Source organism: Mustela erminea, chromosome 9, assembly GCF_009829155.1.
Source record: "Mustela erminea isolate mMusErm1 chromosome 9, mMusErm1.Pri, whole genome shotgun sequence".
NCBI classification, from domain to species: domain Eukaryota; kingdom Metazoa; phylum Chordata; class Mammalia; order Carnivora; family Mustelidae; genus Mustela; species Mustela erminea.
Genome location: NC_045622.1, coordinates 44,604,721 through 44,623,293, shown reverse-complemented (window position 1 = coordinate 44,623,293; position 18,573 = coordinate 44,604,721). Strand labels below are relative to the sequence as shown.

General features: G+C 36.2%; 1 protein-coding gene across 13 annotated transcripts in view; it reads right to left on the bottom strand.

Annotated features, from left to right (window-relative positions):
- Positions 1-18,573, bottom strand: part of PICALM (phosphatidylinositol binding clathrin assembly protein) — a 111,080-nt gene that overhangs the window by 73,207 nt on the left and 19,300 nt on the right. The window contains exons 1-2 of one of the 13 annotated variants that reach the window (XM_032357473.1): positions 13,976-13,992; positions 6,114-6,117 (exon numbers count right to left, since the gene is read on the bottom strand). The exons of the other annotated variants lie outside the window; for them this stretch is intronic. The gene's annotated coding sequence lies outside the window, so the exon portion shown is untranslated. Of the gene's footprint in view, positions 1-6,113; positions 6,118-13,975; positions 13,993-18,573 lie in introns of those variants that run through there. 13 annotated transcript variants of the gene reach the window in all.

Genomic DNA, 18,573 nt, shown 5'->3' with positions numbered 1-18,573 from the left:
ACAAATCAACGAAACTAGTAGTTGGTTCTTTGAAAGAATTAGTAAGATTGATAAACCCCTGGCCAGACTTATCAAAAAGAAAAGAGAAAGGACCCAAATAAATAAAATCATGAATGAAAGAGGAGAGATCACAACTAACACCAAAGAAATACAAACAATTATAAGAACATACTATGAGCAACTCTACGCCAACAAATCTGGAAGAAATGGATGCATTCCTAGAGACATATAAACTACCACAACTGAACCAGGAAGAAAGAGAAAACCTGAAAAGACCCATAACCAGTAAGGAGATTGAAACAGTCATCAAAAATCTCCAAACAAACAAAAGCCCAGGGCCAAACGGCTTCACGGGGGGAATTCTACCAAACATTTAAAGAAATACTAATTCCTATTCTCCTGTAACTGTTCCAAAAAATAGAAATGGAAGGAAAACTTCCAAACTCATTTTATGAGGCCAGCATCACCTTGATCCCAAAACCAGACAAGGATCCCTCAAAAAAGAGAACTACAGACCAATATCCTTGATGAACATAGATGCGGAAATTCTCACCAAAATACTAGCCAATAGGATTCAACAGTACATTAAAAGGATTATTCACCATGACCAAGTGGGATTTATTCCAGGGCTGCAAATCAACATCCGCAAATCAATCAATGTGATACAATACATTAATAAAATAAAGAACAAGAACCATATGATACCCTCAATAGATGCTGAAAAAGCATTTGACAAAGTACAGCATCCCTTCCTGATCAAAACTCTTCAAAGTGTAGGGATAGAGGGCACATACCTCAATATTATCAAAGCCATCTATGAAAAACCCACTGCAAACATCATTCTCAATGGAGAAAAACTGAAAGCTTTTCTGCTAAGGTCAGGAACACGGCAGGGATGTCCATCATCACCACTGCTATTCAACATAGTACTAGAAGTCCTAGCCTCAGCAATCAGACAACAAAAAGAAATTAAAGGCATCCAAATCAGCAAAGAAGAAGTCAAACGAGTCACAGATGACATGATACTATGTGTGGAAAACCCAAAAGACTCCACTCCAAAACTGCTAGAACTTGTACAGGAATTCAGTAAAGTGTCAGGATATAAAATCAATGCACAGAAATCAGTTGCATTTCTCTACACCAACAAGACAGAAGAAAGAGAAATTAAGGAGTCAATCCCATTTACAATTGCACCCAAAACCATAAGATACCTAGGGATAAACCTAACCAAAGAGGCACAAAATCTATACTGAGAAAACTACAAAGTACTCATGAAAGAAATTGAGGAAGACACAAACAAATGGAAAAATATTCCATGCTCATGGATTGGAAGAACAAATATTGTAAAAATGTCTATGCTACCTAAAGCAATCTACACATTTAATGCAATCCCTATCAAAATCCCACCCATTTTTTTTTTCAAAGAAATGGAACAAATAGTTCTAAAATTTATATGGAACCAGAAAAGACCTCGAATAGCCAAAGGAATATTGAAAAAGAAAGCCAAAGTTGGTGGCATCACAATTCCAGACTTCAGGCTTTATTACAAAGCTGTCACCAAGACAACATGGTACCGGCACAAAAACAGACAAATAGATCAATGGAACAGACCAGAGAGCCCAGAAATAGACCCTCACCTCTATGATCAGCTAATCTTCAATAGCAGGAAAGAATGTCCAATGTAAAAAAGACAGCCTCTTCAATAAATGGTGTTGGGAAAATTGGACAGCCACATGCAGAAAAATGAAATTGGACCATTTCCTTCACCACACACGAAAATAGACTCAAAATGGATGAAGGACCTCAACGTGAGAATGGAATCCATCAAAATCCTTGAGGAGAACACAGGCAACAACCTCTTCAACCCCAGCTGCAGCAATGTCTTCCTAGGAACATCGCCAAAGGAAGGGAAGCAAGGGCAAAAATGAACTATTGGGATTTCATCAAGATCAAAAGCTTTTGCACAGCAAAGGAAACAGTTAACAAAACCAAAAGACAACTGAGAGAATGGGAGAAGATATTTGCAAATGACGTATCAGATAAAGGGCTAGTGTCCAAAATCTATAAAGAACATAGCAAACTCACCTAGAACAAATAATCCAATCAAGAAATGGGCAGAAGACATGAACAGACATTTCTGCAAAGAAGACATCCAGATGGCCAACAGACACACGAACAAGTGCTCTACATCACTCGGCATCAGGGAAATACAAATCAAAACCACAATGCGATACCACCTCACACCAGTCAGAATGGCTAAAATTAGTAAGTCAGGAAATGACAGATGCTGGCGAGGATGCGGAGAAAGGAGAACCCTCCTACACTGTTGGTGGGAATGCAAGCTGGTGCAACCACTCTGGAAAACAGCATGGAGGTTCCTCAAAAAGTTAAAAATAGAGCTACCCTATGACCCAGCAATTGTACCACTGGGTATTTACCCTAAAGATACAAACGTAGTGCTCTGAAGGGGCATGTGCACCCGAATGTTTATAGCAGCAATGTCTACAATAGCCAAACTATGGAAAGAACCTAGATGTCCATCAACAAATGAATGGATAAAGAAGATGTGGTATATATATACAAAGGAATACTATGCAGCCATCAAAAGAAATGAAATCTTGCCATTTGCGACATGGATGGAACTAGAGGGTATCATGCTTAGTGAAATAAGTCAATTGGAGAAAGACAACTATCATATGATTTCCCTGATATGAGGAAGTGGAGATGCAACGTGGGGAGCTGGGGTGGTAGGAAAAGAATAAATGAAAGAAGATAGGATCGGGAGGGAGACAAACCATAAGTGACTCTTAATCTCACAAAACAAACTGAGGGTTCCTGGGCGGAGTGTGGTTGGGAGAGGGGGGTGCAGTTATGGACACTGGGGAGGGTGAGTGCTGTGAAGTGTGTAAACCTGGCGATTCACAGACCTGTTCCCCTGGGGATAAAAATACATTATATGTTTTTAAAAAAATAAAAAATAAAATTTCAAAAAACAAAAAAAAGAAACAACTTTTTTAAACTCAAGAAGTATATGCTTATTGTAGAAAGAGCATAAAAGGCAAAAAAGAGGCAAAATTTTTAAAAAGTTGTCTGCGATCTTATTACCAGAAATAATCACTGTTATTGTGGTATATTTCCAGACTTCCTTCTTTGCATATATTTGTGCATAAATGGTTATAGGTGCTTGCCTGCCATATTTTTGTTACTTGCTCTTTCTCATGTACATGGCACTAAAGTTTCATGTCAGTAAATACATTTCAATGATATTGTAAAAAAATATATATATATATAGATATAGATATCTATATCTATATCTATATCTATATATCTCAGCTGTAACTACCATAAAGGGAAAGAAACTGAAGTTATTCATGACTCGTAAGCAAACTGCCTTTTTACTCTCCAGCACATAATGATTAAATAAAAATTCAAGTGACCTAACTTGGCCTTGATAGCAAGAAAACACCAAAGTAGTGCTGATCATTTATCTACTTACAATCTTTCAACTGTCTGTTCAAACAAGCCCAATTATTATACAAAGTAACATTTGATAAGCAAATGAATTTTAGATAAGCAGTTAACCCTGGCCAACCGTGCTTTAAGAACAAAGCACGAAATAGTCAGAATACCCACGGAACAGAAAAATGATACTACAAGGATACAAGGCTTTCACAATTCATACTTGCAACAAAAATTAAATAGTACTTTTATTTTGGTGTGTATGGTTCAGTTTCTGATAATAAAAAATAGAACTTGATCTCTACCTTCTCTGATTCTTTTTTTTTTTTTTTAAGATCTTATTTGACAGACAGAGATCACAAGCAGACAGAGAGGTGGGCAGAGAGAGAGAGAGCGAAGCAGGCTCCCTGCTGAGCAGAGAGCCCAAAGTGGCGCTCAATCCCAGGACCCTGGGATCATGCCCTGAGCCGAAGGCAGAGGCTTTAACCCACTGAGCCACCCAGGCGTCCCTCTCTGATTCTTCTTAAATAGTATGTCATACCTGTCCTATAGCACTAAATATATCATGTACCCTTATTTCCAATGCTAAGCTTTCTCTCTGCCCCTCAAAAAGTAATCTGAGGCCAAGGCATACTTGTCTTGCTCCTTTTGAATCCTTTAAAACTTTAAACACACTGGTCAAGTTCTGAACTCAATTTTAAGTTATATTCTTAGTTTTTTTCTTCCTCTATCTTGCTGTATCTTGCATTTTTCTATATCCTTCCAGAAACTGTCTAGATAAGTTATTCAGTTCTTAGTTACTCCCCCTTGACAGCATGAAGTCATTTTACACTCCTCAGAATCTTGGTTTTTTTGTTTTTGATTTTTTTTAGTTTTCAAAACTGAAACTGTCATAAAATTTATTGTCACACTATTGACCCAAAGATGCTCCAAACCTCTCTGTATTCATATACACTCCCTAGAGCCCATCGATAATCAAGTCTTGTAATCTCCAGCAATTCTACCTGTTCCTCCTTATCCAACTATCACCGCCCAAGCCAGAGTTTAAATTCTATTTATTTGGGATTTTTAAAAAAATTTTTAGGATTTTATTTATTTGAGAGAGAAAGAAGGCGAGCACAAGCAGGTAGAGGGGCAGGGAGAGGGAGAAGCAGGCTCCCTGCTGAGCAGAGAGCAGGACAGGGGGTCAATCCCAGGACTCTTTGAGATCATGACCTGAGCTAAGGGAGCCATATTTCACTGACTGAGCCACCTAGGTGTCCCTAATTTCTATTTATTTCTTAACTAGGGGGAGCCACCTATCCTCTAAGTATTCAGAAATTAGGGAAGAAGATTAACACAGAGAGATTTTACCGGCATTTAATACCTAGGACAAGGAAGATTATTAATTGTCCTACAATGCACAATTAGCACTTCACAGTTTAAAACTGTTCCACCCATTGAGGCACCTAGCTGGCTCACCTGATTGAGCATGTGACTCTTGATCTCAGGGTCATGAGTTCAAGCCCCACATTGGGCACAGAGGCTACTTTAATAAATGAATAAAAACAAACAAACACGGTCCTCCCAAAACTGTCCCCATAAAGAAATGCTGGACTGACTGCTTCTTATCTGATGATAACTGATTTGGGGTCTCACCCACCTCACACCTACAAACAATCTCTAAACTGACCACAGAATGATCTACAATACAACACTTTCAGTGCTTAACCTCAATGACATCCCTACTATTTACAAGATGGCATACATTTCATCCTTGTCAATATTCTTTCTTGAATCTTTGCTTCCAACACAAAACCACTTCCCAGTTTTCTGTGATATACCTTGCTGTTTCACACTTGAAGCTCATTCTTCAAAATGAATCAAGTCTTCCCTTCACATACTAACGTGCCCTCCAGTCACTAAAGCTAGCACATAATTCTACATAATAGAATTCTTCTACACTGTAATTATTTGCTTCCAAATCATTACCTTCTAACTAGTTTGAGAGACCTTAAAAGGAGACTGCAAACATTTTTGTTAGCAATTTCTCTTCATCACAGAGGTAATAAACTGCTAGACTAGTCAGAGTCTGATCTTAAGTGAACCAAAAGGTGTAAATCACAGTTTCAACAACTACAGTATTTTACATATAACATTAGAATATATATTCTACCAATACTATAGTAAGCCTTTGTAATCCACTCCCTCTGCATCACTTTGCTTCTGTTGCACTGACATCTCCTTTGCAATGCCTCCCACAGGCCAAGAACTCTTCTTACCTCAAATGCTCAGCACTTGTTGTTCCTTCTGCCTAGAATACTCTTCTCCCAATATCTACACTTTTTGCTCCCACACTTTATTCTTACAGATCTTTTCAAAAATGTCACCTTATCAGATGAACTCTTCTGAGTAATTATACAAAATAACAAAGCCTCAGGGCACTTCTCTACCTCTAAACCCTCACTATCCACCCTTACTCACTCTGTCTGCATTTACCACCTAACTCATCTTAATCTGTTTAATGTTTTTCTCTCTCAATTAAAATTTAAGTTCCATGTGGGCAAAGCTCTGTTTTGTCTCTACTACATCCTCAAAGGTCCAAAACAGTGCCTTGTATACCGTGATCACTCATACTTTTTGAATAAATATATTCATTTAAATAAGTATATGACAGTCCTAGCATGACTTTTTAAATAAGCATCCAAAATGGTATTTTTTATGTAGACTAAAACCAACAATCTTTTTTGACTATCTGCACAATCTGCTGTCAAACGAATAAAAAACTAACCTGAGCACATTACATGTGAAAATTTTCAAATTTCAGGTGGAAGAGGATCTAAAAAATAAAGGGTTTTTAAAATAATGTTTATGAAAACTACTGTATACTTTAGAAATGAGCACATAAAAACTTGAAGATAAGTCCAGAAACTAAAATATGGTACTTCACATTAAAAAGCAAAAAGAAGTAAGAATTCATGCTGAGATTATGAACCCACAGTGGACCAAACACAAAAGCAAGTTATACAAATATTCCTGGGAGAAGAAACACTGAATCGTTAACACTAACTCTACAAAATACACTTCCTTATAGTATTTTAACTCAAGCAGTTCTCTAGGCAGTAATTTTTCCTCAGCACAATGTCTCTACTACAACAACAGCTTGAAAAAGCTTCTAAGTCTGAGCCCCAGCAACAGGAAGGAAAATGTATCCCACCTCTAACCAACCAAAAGCAAATCACTCCAAACAAGAATCACAAATATCATGGGAATCTTGATAGCTACTGCTTTTCCCATTCTCAATTCAGAAGACCTCAGCTCTTATAAACCACAAACTTGATATTAAATTTCCCTTACCAATCAAAAGGTTCTAAATGGAAACACACTTTGGATTTTCTTTTAGTTATTTACCTTAAAAATATAAAAACTGAAATACCTTCTTGACATTACATTATTAATAATTCCTAACCCCGACACCAAAAAAAATTAAAACATGGGATATAGGTTCTTTGCATTAGGGATAAATGATAAGTTATGAGGATTCTAGCACATACATGCAGGAAGAAAACAGGCCTACCACAGAAACATAAGAGCATTTTTCCAGACAGTGGAAGGAACCAATCTCTACTATACAAACAAAATACTCCCACTTTTATTATCTAATATGCCCCCCTCCAACAATGTCTGAGGCAAAGTAAACATTACCTGTATTAACACAAATAAGACTTTCCAAAAGGTCACATCACAGAAACTCACTACTATAGTAGTGACAGATTTATGAACAGATTTAAATTTTTGTAAAAGAAAAGAGTGCTTGGAAACATATATAGCAAGTGAATACCCAATTAGCCAATTCAGTGCAAGTCTTAAATAGCTAATCAATGTAAAACAAAAATGAAACATACAATTTTTTTCACGGAAAATGTCCAGCAAAATCTCAAAAACTTAGGAGTAACCAATTACCAGATGGCTTCACTAATCTTACAGTCATATTCTTAGTATAGCACACAAGCCTATACACATCTCCCAAGGCAGAGTTCACCAACTTTAGAAACTTAAGCCACTTCGTGTTCACTTCCACAGCAAGTGAGGCATGCACCATTAGCAGAATATTGAGGGTAACAAGTTCCCAACTACACAGGCATTCACTGGACTATATATATCAAAACTATGCTGATACCCAAGTAGATTTTCTAATAAATAAACTTGGCTAAAAACAGTATTAGTTAAAAAAAACAAACAAATGAAAAAAAAGACAAAAAAACCTCACACTGTATCATAATCATTTAGCCAAATGCAAAACAATCTCTTTCCAAAGGATCACCTGAAACATACTTTTTCAGCATGTATGTATGTCCACATCATTTTAAGACTCTTTTCAGGATTAGCTAAATGCTCTGGGAACTATACATTAAGAAAGTCTCAACAGATACTAATAATTAAGTACTATTCTTTCTTTTTCCAGTGCCTTTATATATATTACATATACCTATGCCATGTATATTAATATATAAACAAATATTTTAAATGACTCCAAATTTGTTTTGTATCAATTGCATTTTTTACCAATAACTCCCTTCATCCATTTCTACCACCTTCATTCCCCACCTCTTGCAATCACCAATCTGTCCCCTGTATCTATCAGCTTTTTTAATATCCTCATGTAAGACATAACATGTTGCTTGTCTTCCTGACTTATTTCACTTAGCACAATGCCTTGGAGAGCCATCCATGTCGTTGTACATGGCAAGATTTCATTCTTTTTAATATTCCACTGTGCAAACATACCACAATCTCTATATGCATTCACCCATCAATGGACAGCTATGATGTTTCCATATCTTGGCAATCGTACATAATACTGCAATGAACATGAGGGTTGCATTTATCTTTTCAAGTTACCCAAAAGTTGAACTGCTGGATTATACAGTTCTATTTTCAATTTGATGAATCTCCATACTTTCTTCCCAGTAGGTACACTAGTTTACATTCCCACCAACACTGCACAAGGATTCCCTCTTCTCCACTTGGTATCTGTCTTTTTGATAATGGCCACTTTAACAGGCATAAGGTGGTACCTCACTATGGTTTCCATGTGTGTTTCCCTGATGATTAATGATGTTGAGCACCTTTTTACATTCCTGTTGGCTATCTCTCTGTTTTCTTGGGGGGGGGGGATCTATTCAGATCTTCAGCCATTTTTTTAAGTGGACTGTTTTTTGCTACTGAGTTGTATGTGTTCTTTATATATTTTAAATATTAACCCCTTATCAAATGTATGATCTGCAAATATCTTCCCCCATTCAGTAGGGTGCTTTTTCAATTTAATGGTTTTGTTTGTTGTGCAGAAGCCTTTAGTATGATGTAATCCCACTTAGTTTTGCTTTTGTTGCTTCTGCTTTTTGTGTCAGATTCAAAAAAATCATCACAGTGCTCGCTTCAGCAGCACATATGCAAAAAAATTACCACCAAAACCTGTATCAGGAAATTTACCACCTATGCTTTCTTCTAGGAGTTTTATGGTTTCAGGGCTTACATTCAAGTCTTTAATCCATTTTGAACTCATTTTTATGTATGGTTTAAGACAGTGGTTGGGTTTCATTATTTTCCATGTGGCTGCCCAGTTTTCCCAGAACCATTTGTTGAAGAGACTACTCCTTCCCAAGTGTATATTCTTGGCTCCTCTGTCATAAATTAATTGACCATATATACTCAGGTTTATTCATAGGCTCTCTTTCTGTTCCATTGATCCGTATGCCTACCTTTATGAGAATACCACACTCTGTTAGTTACTATAAGCTTGTAATATAATTTAAAAATGAGGGAGGGTGTGTGATGTGTCCGGTTTTGTTCTTTCAAGACTGTTTTGGCTATCTGTGTGTGTGTCTGGCTGTTTTGTAAAATTTTAGAATTAGTCGTTCTACTTCTTTGAAAAAAATCCCACTGGATTTTTGGTAGAAATTGCACTGAATCTGTAGATTGCTTTGAACAGCATGGATATTTTAACGACATTTATTTTTCCAATCCATGAGCACAGGGTACCTTTATAGCTGTCTCTTCAAATTCTTTTAGTAACCCCTGCGGATTTCAATATATAGGTCTTTCATCTCCTTTAAGTTTATTCCTAGGAATTTTCTTCTTTTTGAGGCAACTATAAATGGGATTATTTTATTTTCCTGATAATTACCACTACAAAGAAATGCAACAGATTTTTGTGTGTTTTTTATCCTGCAATTTTACTGACTTCATTTTTTAGTTAACAGTTTTTTGATGAAGTCTTAGGGTCTTCTATATAATATGTCATCAGGAAACAGTGACCATTTTACTACTTTCTTTCCAAGGTGGATGCTTTTTATTTCTTTTTCTTGCCTAGTTGCACTAGGTAAGATTTCCAGTACCATGGAATAGAAGTGGCATAGAAGTTGCATCTTTATCTTGTTCCTGGTCTTAGAAGAAAGGATTTGAGCTCTTTACTCTTGAGTATGATGTGTACTCTAAGCTTATGAAAGATACAATTTCATTAACAGGACTCATTTCTTTAATCTAGAAAATTAGAGATACACTCAATCTGGAAGACAAATTAAATGGATCATCAAATGTTGCTTCACCGATCAGATCTTCGAAATGTTTCCTGGGTAGGAGTACAAACAGTAGGAACAACTATTCATCAAGAAACAGCAACAAAAACAGTAGTCAAGAAATAGTAGAGGAGGGGCAGCTGGGTGGCTGAGTCATTTAGCATGTGCCTTCGGCTCTGGTCATGACCCCAGGATCTTAAAATCAAGTCCCACATCGGGTTCCCTGCTCAGTGGGAGCATGCTTCTCCCTCTCCCGCTTCTTGAATTCCCTTTCTCACTGTCTCTCCCTCTGTCAAATAAATAAAACCTTGAAAGAAAGAAAAAGAAACTGTAGAGAAGTTTCTGAACTTTTGCTTTTTAAAAAAGTATCAGCAACGTTTTTTTCTCATTTAGCATAAATTTGAAAGTATTTATAAAACACAGAAGGTGAGGGTGCCTGGGTGGCTCAGTCAGGATCCTGGTTCTAGGATAGAATCCCACATCCGGCTCCCTGCTAGGCAGGCAGCCTGCCTCTCCCTCTGACCCTCCTCCTCTCGTGCTTTCAAATAAATAAATAAAATCTTAAAAAAAAAAAAAAAAACCGCAAGTTGAAATGAGACTTATGCCAAAATAATTTTATACAAAGAGCACTTACCGTAAGTGTCAAATGTCTAGGAAATGGAATAAACAGTCTTAAATGTTACTCCTCCACTCATTTTTTTTGTGTGTAAGGTTGAGATGTAAATGTTACCATTTTAACTTAATAGTCTGCAGGGTCCTTCCATGTGAAACACAAGGTTGTACTTTTATATAATCCCCATTACAATTAATTTAGAAATACGGTCTTCTTAGACTGGCATATACCTTAAGAAATAAATCTAACCAAATTACTAACTGGATGTGAAAGTAAAAACTAGGAAAAGACTTACATACTACATACATACTACTCAATAAGAATTGAGTTAATCTGAAAAAAGAAGGGTACATTTCAAAGTGTTAAAAAGAAATAAAGATATCCCAGTGGCTTTGATAAAGTATTTTGAAGCTAAAGGAGCTAAGTGACAATGAAAAAGGACATGTTCAATAATGGTAAAGACAGCAGTCTTAAAATGAAACACTACGAGGCCAACAAACAGAGAGCAAAAAAGGCTAACGGGAAAATATTCATGGCACATTAAATCAAAGCCATGTTAAAGAACACCAGAGAATCAGATTCCATTTTTTAAAACTGTAGATGTATAAGATTGTCTGATATGTACTGATGGGCCTCAATATTCAATAGGTTGATAGGAAAAGAACTGAATGCTTCCAAAATTATTCAGCAACTGAACTATATATGAATAGGTAGTCACAATCAACATATAAAAGAACTATTAGTTCGTAATTTTACAACTCTCATTAAGCACATCTCCTGTCACACAGCAAATACCAATCCTATAGCAACTTATTAATTGGGTTTGAAGGTAAAAACTGGGGGAAAATTCACGTACCATAGTGTGTTTCAAACAAGTAACAAGGACTGGGGGGAAAAATTACAAGGATGAGATAATTTGAAAGAGGAGAAAAGGGTACATTTTCAAAGTATTAAAAAGAAATAAAGATATCCAAATGGTTTTGATAAAAGAACTAAGAAGCTAAAGGAGCTAAGTCACAGTATACAAGGACATTCCAGACCCTTTGGAGAATACCATCATCAATGGCAGAAAGGACAGCCCTGATGTGTTTATTTCTTCAAGCACGTGATGACATGGTACACACACAAGAGCAACATGGTATAACAGCTGAAAATCTGGTAGCCACTCTTCCAGAGGCAGGCCGATACTGTGAACACAAGTTCAATCTCTCACCATGGCAGATGAACCTTACATTACCTCTAGAACCCACAAAAAAAGGCAAAGGCCCATCTTACTAAAAAAAAAAAAAAAAAAAAAAAAAAAAAAAGTTGCAGCTGCAGGAAAAACCAATCTGTTAGTACAACTAGATATGCTATTTTTGTCACACTGGGTTCTCTGCAAAATGAATGAACAAAAGATTCACACATGAAAACGAAGAAATGTAAAGATAACGCTTTGGTAATTGTACACGCTGTATTTAACCTGTTTATGCCATAGTAAGTTTTTCTTTCCCTTTTTTTAAAGTTACATTTATTCACGTCATCTCTATATTCGTGGTGGGGCTCAAACTCATGACACCTAGATCAAAAGATCAAGAGTCACATGCTTTTCTGACCGAACCGCCAGGTGCCCCAATTTTTCTTTCCTTTTGACTGATTTTTTTAATCACCATGTAAAACAAGAGGTATTTTTCCCTTAAAACTATTCAAAAGTTGCTATAAGCAAGCCATTATAAATTCTGTCATTATCTGGATATTCCTATTTATTTTATTATTTTTCATTATTTTTTTTAAGATTTTATTTATTTGACGAGAGAGATCACAAGTAGGCAGAACAGCAGGCTCCCTGCTGAGCAGAGAGCCCGATGCAGGGCTTCATCCCAGGACCCTGAGATCATGACCTGGGCTGGAGAGAGAGGCTTAACCCACTGAGCCACCAAGGCACCCCACCCCCATTTATTTTAAGCAACTTTTTTTTTAATATACATTAACCCAAAAAGACCTCCCCTCAGTGCTAATTTGATATGCTTAAGGAGGCCACCCAAAGAAACCAGTTCTTTAAAAAAGAGGAATAAAAAATTTAGCATAGGACGCTTGGGTGGCTCAGCTGGTTAAGCCATTGCCTTTAGCTCAGGTCATGATCCCAGGGTCCTGGGATGGGAGTCCCACATGGGTCTCCCCGTGCTCGGTGGGGAGTCTGCCTCTCCCTCTCCCTGCCACTTCCCCTGCTTGTACTCTGTCAAAAACAAAACAAAACAAAAACCAAAAAAAAAAAAAAAAAAAACAACTTCAACATAGTATTCTAAGTCTGCAATGTATATGGAGTAGACCATCCATGTGTCAAGTGTTGAAGCTTTCAGAACACTTCAGAAAGTAGCATGGACTGACCTCCTCTGTATCTGCAGTAGAGGAAAGAAGTGGGACTGACTACCTAAGAACAGGAAGAATTCAGATGGAGCTAAGTAAACAAAGCCAACCCTAAGATACTCTGTTACTATCTAGCTGAAATTTAGTCGCTTAGGTCATAGCTGAACACAAGCCAAGTTTGTTGAATTGTCTGTACTTTAATTTTAAAAATGTAAAATAAATCATTTTAGTTAATGGAATCATTACAAGTTGCTCTAAAATTTTAATCAATATATAAGTATCTTTTTCAAATACGTCCAACCTACTGTCTCTTAAAATCATCTACACTGTTTATGCATTTGCCACTTCACCAACAAATCTGTTAAAAATATATAAATCTTACAAGAGCAGAAGAAAGTTTAAGTCATAAAAATGCTCCACAAAAAAACAAATACTCTTTGAATACTCTCAGAATTCACTACTACTGATTTATATTTTCAAGTGAAAAGGTCATTCTCTCCCCCCGGCCCCCATATCGAAATGTTTTAGCCTGCTATGTAAGCTAACTTAATATTAAAAAGAAGTCTGAAAACTTAAGGCTTCTCCTTGGTGTTCTGGTGTACTCTGCATTCCTACCACTAGATGGCAGACTGTGCAGCAAAACAATACCACTGTAGCAAGACTAGAGGGATTCAGGTTTGTCTCCTAAATGTTGAATAGGTTTAGGATTCTAGTACTTCAAAGTGGTGATTTCCAAACCCTGACACCGTACTCCCATCCCAATTCCAAAGAAGGATCTCAGAGGTGAGGTGAATCGTATTTTAGTAAGTACTACCTCAAAGGCAACTGTTATTTCTATTAATTTTTAATTTACCAGAATATATAATATGGTAATTACTTAACAGAATAAAAATAACATCACTTGATGTAAGAATAACAAAAGATTTATTTATAGGAAAACAAAATGAAACCATTACAGTGATCCAACATAAAAAAAATAATATATCCACTGTATAAACACAAGGTGTTTTTCTTCCCTTCCTTGAAGACTGGAAGTTTCAGAATTACCACCCCACCTGTAGGAAAGTAAACTATATAAATATCAAGTCATTTAAGAGTAAATGCCAAAATTAAAAATTCACTTTCTGTATTATATTCTAAGAACTTACAAATACTTTATCAGCCCAGTTACAGAGATATAACAAGGATTCTTAAAAATAACCTAACACTGGACCAAAAATGCACAAAACATAGTTTCCTAAGCAAAATAAAAAGTCAACAAACTCATCTTAAGTACACTGTACTTACCCCCACCAAATGGTCCACAGGAGAAGAAAAAATGAAAAGAATTTCTCCTTCCAACAAGACCAGAAACAGGAATCAAAGTTTAAGAAGCTCCTCAAATGCAGTTTAGAGTACCATATAGGAAAAAAAATTACCTGGGGTCTAAGGACTAATTCTGGAGAAAAGTATGTTATTAATAGGAGGTGATCGAGTGTCCTGGTTTTCCTGAAACATTTCTGGTTTACACCTGTTGTCCCAGTGTCCCATTCAGATAGCACATCCTTTCACTGTCAAAAGTGACCCAGTTCAGAATATAAATTCTCTGTCACCCTAGTTATAAGTGACCTAATAAAAGTCTACAAGTAGCAAAGGAATTAATATACTATCACCACGTACTCCAGGCATATTTGCATTTTTCCTTCTGCGGTGCTATATTCAGGTTCTTCCTCAGCCTTCCTAAAACCCAATCAAGCTTCCATTCTGTTCATTTTGTCCTCTCATCCCCCAACCCTTGGGCATTTTCCTAACATTAGTAATCTCTGATTCTGTTTTTATTTTACCCTGAGAAAATCACCTTTTAAATTAAAAACATCTAGGCAAATGATTCTCAAATTTCTTCTCTAAAAATCAACCTAAGGTCTTCTGGGAAGTTGGAGATTACTAGAAATTTTCACCTCTATATCCAAAAATATCAGGAATATAATAATCTCAACTGTACCCTGAGTGTTCCTTTTATTTTTGTTGTTGTTTTTTAAGATTTTATTTATTTATTTGACAGACAGAGATGACAAGTAGGCAGAGAGGCAGGCAGAGAGTGAGGAGGAAGCAGGCTGCCCGCAGAACAGAGAGCCTGATGCAGGGCTCAATCCCAGGACCCCTAGACCACGACCCGAGCAGAAGGCAGAGGCTTTAACCCACTAATCCACCCAGGCACCCCTTCCTATTCTGTTCAAATAAATTCAGGTATCTTTTGTTTTCTCCTATCTTCCACAATGTGTGACATGATGCTATAAATATTTATAGATTTATGGGTGAAACAAAAGCCCATTTCTCAGTGGGTGGAGGGAAAATAACGGGCAAAAAGTCATCCTTCTCATAGCTAAGTTATACTGTACAGTCCAGTCCAGGTATAAAATTTAAGTTAAATAAGGAGGAACCCAAAGGATTTTCATGGCTTTTCTCAACAGTTTAAATTCTGCCTAGTCAGAGTGAATAATAAATTGTAGTTAGACTCTCTGCCACAGTCTACCTCAACCAGAAAACACGAAGTTCATGTCCCAGATGCAATTAGAGCAACAAAATCTTTGTGATCCATCTTACTACAGCGTTGCAAACCTTAGTATGAACAAGTAGAAATTCTGTACATTCTACAATATTCATCATATACTGTAATATGCCAAATAGTCTTAGGACTTAGAAAAAGGCAACTGCAGACAAAGCTGCTGCCATCAGGAAGCTTAGATACTAGTGTAGAGAAACAGTCAGTAAACAAACGACCAAATATATGTCAGATGGTGATAAGTACTAAGGATTTCTTAGCACTTAAATAGGAAGGGACAAGTTTTGGGGGAGGTTGCTAATTATACAAGATATCAGGAGTCTTTAGATAAGGAGACTTAAAAATTACAGTAAAAATGGTAGTGCGTCACAAGTGGCCTGGAGGCCTACAGAACTGACTGCCATGATCAACTACCAATAAGATACCAACAGGTATCTTACTAAGTCTACTGAAAGATGAAGGACATCTGCTTCATCCTTGCCAAACTCAAGTCTTACTGAACAGAATCTTCTCTTGTTGATTCTACCAAGTTTCAACAAACGGGATCCTATCCTACGAATAGGATAAGGGAGGTATCCTATTAACTCTACATCTGAAGGATGAAGCATGTCTGGTTCATCCTTGCCAAACCAATGTGTTGCTGCTCAGGATTTTCTCTTGTTGATTCTACGAAGCTTCTAGTTTTATGTGGATAATAAGTAGGGACTGGGAATCTCATTTATTTATTCGTATACTTCACAATTAAACAAAAGCAACCCTAAGTCGCATGGGTGGCTCAGTGGAAGCCTCTGCCTTCCACTTGGGTCATGATCTCAAGGTCCTGGGATCAAGGCCTGCATCTGGCTCTCTGCTCAGCAGTGGGCCTGCTTCCCTGTCTCTCTGCCTGCTTCTCTGCCTACTTGGACTCTCTCTCTCTCTGTCAAACAAATAAATAAAAATATCTTTTTTTTAAAAAAGCGACCCTGAATCAAAATTACACCGGCCATTTACTAGTAATAGTTCACTAAGTCCCACACTTCTGGCAAGTAGACCCCTCTCAACCCTTAACATATGAAGGCCATTTCTAAAAACTTTTTTTCAAACTGCTGTAAACAGTAATGACAAATACAGCCAGAAATAGATAAGCACAAAATAATAAACTATCTATACGGCTTTAAGTTTTAAATAATGCTATGTAAGAGGAAAATGTAATTATTAATAAATCACCATAAGAAAAAGCATTTTTCCTAAAAAGTTTTAAACTTAAGCCTTTAAGAGGTGCCTGGGTGGCTCAGTGGGTTAAAGCCTCTGCCTTTGGCTCAGGTCATGACCTCAGGGTCCTGGGATAGAGTACCACATCAGGCTCCTTGCTCTGCAGGGAGCCTGCTTCTCTCTCCTCTGCCTGCTGCTCCCCCTGCTTGTGGGCGCACTCTCTTTCTCTGACAAATAAATAAATAAAATCTTTAAAAAAAAAAAAGAATTCAGTTGTATTCTCTTTTAAAAAAAAAGAAAATTCCAAGTAAATTATGCCTCAATGTTAATTAAAGGAAAAACAACTCCCACTAGTTTGAATGTTTAATCTAAGCTTTTGCCGTAAATGGTTTGCTAATCTAAAAAAAACTTTTTCAGAACTATGTATGACTATAGGAAATTTGGTTAAGTTTAATTTAAATTCCAAAATAAAGTCATTATTTGATTAAATCTATATTTAAAGTCATCAAACTAATTATACTACAGCAAAAATTTAAGACTTAATATTTATAATAGGAGGATTTATATTTATATTAGTATTATATTTAATATTTATAATAGGATTATATTTATATATTTATAATAATAAATATTTATATTATTTGTAATATAATATAAATATTATTATAATAGGAGGATTATCTCTCCTATTAAACGCTAACATGATCACAACATATTCTGCACACTACATGGTAAACTGTGGATTTATTCTCCCTAAATATAGGTATAAAATTAAGTTAAGAATACAAGGTATTACTTATAAATATAAGTCAAGAATACAAGGTATTCTGACAAACAGACCTCCACTGCTAGGGAATATAGAAACAATCAATTTAACACTTAACATATATTGTACATAATGCTTACAGTGGGTTTTTATTTAGTTCTTCTGCTTCTATGTACCAATGATAAGAATACTAATAATAAAAAGCTGAGAAAAGTCTTAGTTGATGCTTTCATGCAAGCAGCTATCTATTTCTAGGTAGAAAGATAACATCACATGTATTTTTAAAATCTATATATTCTAAATGTAGATGGGTATCTAAAAAGTCCCTTAAATTTCTGAGACACTTTATCTTTCCCTTGGTTTGTTATGAGAAGGCAATATAAATCTTAAGTGGTCCAGTCAAACAGCAAAGAAAAATTCAACTACCTTTCTCCCTTTTCTAGAGTATCAATCTTTCACCAATTTTCCTTTTGCTATGATGACAGAATCCCCCCAAGAGGCATTCCACCCACCTAAAAGGCTACTACTTTGAAAACTATGTTTTAAGTATAAATTCTCGCTAAACTTGACAAATACTGGAGACCACTAACTAGACCTTTTTGTTGCACTGCTATACTGAATACCTTCCAGAATGGGTAAGATTGACAGATGGGGAAAAGGGGTTTCTATTTTTGTTTTTTTCTATTTTTTTAAAGTCTATTTCTCCCTGTTAGAGCTCTTTTCTGACTTCCATTCATTAGTCTATCCTAAGTACTTCTCATTTCCAATCTCTGCTTCAAAGAGTTCGGATGAAGATACTAATCTCACCACCACTAAAGTTCTGCTCTAGGCTCTCCCATTTCTTTGAATGGTGCCATCCATGTCCATTTTCATGGGCTAAGACTATATGATAACAGGATCAAGTGACATCAGAATGAGCAAAGGATCTAGAATCAAATTTCAGATTCACTATTTATGATTATAACTTCAAGGCATGTGAATTAGCCCCTCATCCTTTTTAAAAATAGGAATAATTATCAAAATAGTACAGGAGCATACTCAGAATATTTTAAAAACTTTAAAATAGTATTAGAAATATTTGATCTTGTTAGTTTTACTT